Source organism: Chiloscyllium plagiosum, chromosome 3, assembly GCF_004010195.1.
Source record: "Chiloscyllium plagiosum isolate BGI_BamShark_2017 chromosome 3, ASM401019v2, whole genome shotgun sequence".
In the NCBI taxonomy this organism is placed as follows: Eukaryota; Metazoa; Chordata; class Chondrichthyes; order Orectolobiformes; family Hemiscylliidae; genus Chiloscyllium; species Chiloscyllium plagiosum.
In genome coordinates, this window is record NC_057712.1 from 38,986,170 (window position 1) to 38,989,735 (window position 3,566).

The window sequence follows — 3,566 nt, forward strand, 5'->3', positions numbered from 1 at the left end:
AGTTTCCTCATTTCCCTTTCCCCCACCTCACTCTAGTTCCAAACTTCCAGTTCAGCACTGTCCCCATGACTTGTCCTACCTGCATATCTTCTTTTCCACCTATCCACTCCACCCTCCTCCCTGACCTATCACCTTCATCCCCACCCCCCCCCTCCTCTAGCTTATCTCTCCACCCTTCAGGCTCTTTGCCTTTATTCCTGATGAAGGGCTTTTGCCCGAAACGTCGATTTTGCTGCTCCTCAGATGCTGCCTGAACTGCTGTGCTCTTCCAGCACCACTAATCGAGAGACTACTGCTTCAATGTTTCAGGATGCATTTTCCTTCAATGTGTGCACGTGAATGCTTGAGTGTATCTTTACATCTTTGATCTTTTCACCTTAATTCATTTTTTTTTTGATTCTCGGTTCCTGGGATTTCTCTCACTGGCTGAACCAGACTTCATCATCCATCCTAATTGCTGTGGAGAAGGTGCCATCGTGAACTGCTGCAGTCTATAACATGGAGCACATTGACAGTGGTGTTCAGAAAGGAGCTCCTTTGCATCTGCTGCCCTTGTCTTTCTAAGAGATAGAGGTCACAGGTTTGGAAGTTGCTGTTGAAAGACTGTAGATGAGTGACTGTAGTGCATCTTGTAGATAGTATATATTGCTGCCACTGTGCATTAGTGGTGGAAGCAGTGAACATTGAAAGTAGATGCTCAGGTACCAGTCAAGCAGGCTGTTTTGTCCAGGACGATGTTGAGGTTTTTGAATGTGACAGGAGCTTCATCCATTCATGCAACTGATTATTATTCCATCACACTCCTCACTTATGACTTGCAGATGGTGGGCAGGCTTTGGGGTGACAGGAGATGAGTTGTCTATCACAGAACTCCCAGCCTCTAATCTGACTTTGTAGCCACAGTATTTAAGTTGTCAGAGCTCATGGAGGTTGTGTAAGCTGATGTTAAAATATATTTTCTTGTCTGGATCTAATGTTGAAGTGTTTTGGTATCTTACCAAACCCCATGTAGAATTGCAAATGTAAAAATGCTTGAATTCAGGCTTTTGTTTCATTTATCCTGTCCCTGTCCTGCCTTAATTTGAATTTATCACAGAATTGGTCAGCTAAATGTCTTCCACTATGAGCTGAATGTGATTTTATACTTTGTAGGTGAGGGAGACTGCTACACTGCCTCAATCGGCATTGTCCACATCAAGTTAGGATTCTCGAAGTGCAGATGATTATTAATTCATTCTGTCAACTAACAGACTAATAGAGTTGTATATGCACCTGGCACTAGTTGTTTATTGCCTTTTTTTTAAAAAAAAGAGTCCATCATGACTATAATTGCCATCAACTTCCTTCTCGTCCTTACTTTCAAGTGGAGATTTCTGACATCTGTATTCAACTGCCCTTCTGTTTCCAGAGTTGGCTTGTGTGGTTTTATTTTACAATATGTTCCAACTAATTGATGCTTAAAAGGGGTGAAGAGTGCTCGATTCCTGCCGTGACTGGGGGGCCAAGTCCCAGGAATGTGGGATCCAGGGGAAACTTGGGCGGATGGAGATTGGTGGATGCAGGTCACGCTTCAAGCATTTACATGCAAATATCGTCTTACATCAGCTGTCAGTTAAACAATATCAATTTTAAAATTCTCATCCAACTGCTATGATCACATAGACATGATCAGAAAGAAACCAACAATAGAAAATAGCCCAGTCCTGAAGGAATGCTATTCTGTTGGAGGACTGTTAAACCAAAAGAATGGGCTATCTGCTCAGATGTAAAGAAGTGCAGAGGACACATCCATGACTAGTTTTCCCCCTAACTTGGCTAACAGTTACTCTTCTAACACTACCTTGAAAGCTGAACTAATTACTTATAACATTGTTGGTTGTGAGGCACCAAAATGTCAATCTTGCCCATTATGTGTCAACATAACAAAGCCACACTTCAAAACATAATTTATTCAGGTTGCGAAACATAGTGGGACATTTGAAAAAAAAAATCAGAAGTCACTATATAAATATAAGTATTTCTTCTAATTCACAGCGTTGTATTAAATAATGATCCAGTTTGTGGTTCATTTTATGCCATGGCACATTGTGTACCACAGTGAATTGCGTTATGTTACATGTTATTCGAGGTTAAAGGTCTGGTCATGTGGTGTATTACTGGAGAATATAGTTCTTGGCACATCATACATTAAATCAAGATATAGATTCTGGCTTGGTGTGTTTTGGAAACAGCTGGAATCCCAATGTAAGAGATGCAAAAGTGTTAATAGGTACCAGACTTCACAAGCTTGTTGTAAAGAGAGTAAAAGCATAAATTGTGGATTAAAATTCAGATCTGGTATGTGCTCTTGATTTCTTTTCTTCAGTTGATTGCTTGTACAATTTTTCTCCTGTTGTTTTATGTTTTTTGTCCTAAGTACGTGCTTCTTCCAACTTACTTTCTCTTCCTTGCTATTGCACTTACACTCTCTCATCCCTCCTCCCCAACACCCAGTCTGTAGCCCTCCGTATGTCTACACCTTCCCTCCTCTTTGGCTGGTTCTCTCTCACTCTGCTTCTTGTTGTCTCTTCTTTCCCCGTTTCCACCCACCCCCCCAAACCCTCCATGCTCTTCTTCTCCTTCCTTGCTCTATTCTTTCTCTCCTTCCTAGTGCTACCTCTCCAACCCCTGCATTCTCTCCTCTTCCATTCATATTCAAGTTCAATTGCTAAAACAGAACTTCAGAAAAATTAAGCCTGATCCTCCCTTGATTTCCCCCCAGGGTGGAGGCAGCGGGGGATGCTCAGATTTGACATTTTCTCACATCTTCCTTTGCCTTATTTAACATGACTATCTGTCTCCATCTGTCCACCCACAAGCCCAACACCTTCCCTACCTCCACCTGTCAAACCAACTCTCTTGTCACTGCCCAACAGCTCCCTCCAACTGTCTCCCTTCTACATTCTGTTCTCTCTCACCCTCAAAAGCATTAGGTTCCTCCATCGCTACAGTGTGGGAGATACTCTGTTTCTGTGGAGCCTGAAACAGGTAGTTGCACATTTTTGCTTCAGGTCAAGACCACACTTTTGACTAAGGCTTGTCGGGATTGGTGAGCACAGTTGCATTGATAGATACAATGTAATGAAGAATCATACCAAGGCTTGGATTTAATATTTGTACCAGCTGACATAGGTCATGGAGATCTTGCCCCATGCTTGATGTGGATTGGTGCCCTTCAAATTATATAAACACTTGTCTATTTCTGCCATGAGAACTCAGAAGAACAAGAGGTGATTTTATTGAAACGTGAAATTTCCTAAGGGGATGGGGGCACAGTGAATATCCAGAAGCTATTTTCACTTGCGAGAGATACTAAAGTGATAGTGGGGAGTGGGTCCAGGGCTTAGGAAAATGAGGTCTCCCTTTTAAGGCAGAGACTTTTTGTTTCTCTATTTACTAATTTATTCCTACGATCTGTAATGCTGGACTTGGAAATGCCACGAGGTCATGAAAATCACTGCAGATGTAACCTCTTCCGACGGAAGATTTGGATGCGAGCATAAGAGGTACAGTTAGTAAGTTTGCAG

The 3,566-nt window shown here is 42.1% G+C and overlaps 1 protein-coding gene across 5 annotated transcripts in view; it reads right to left on the reverse strand.

Moving 5' to 3' along the window:
* LOC122542503 (frizzled-3) overlaps positions 1-3,566 on the reverse strand; it is a 106,726-nt gene that overhangs the window by 43,668 nt on the left and 59,492 nt on the right. The gene's annotated exons all lie outside the window — the stretch shown is intronic.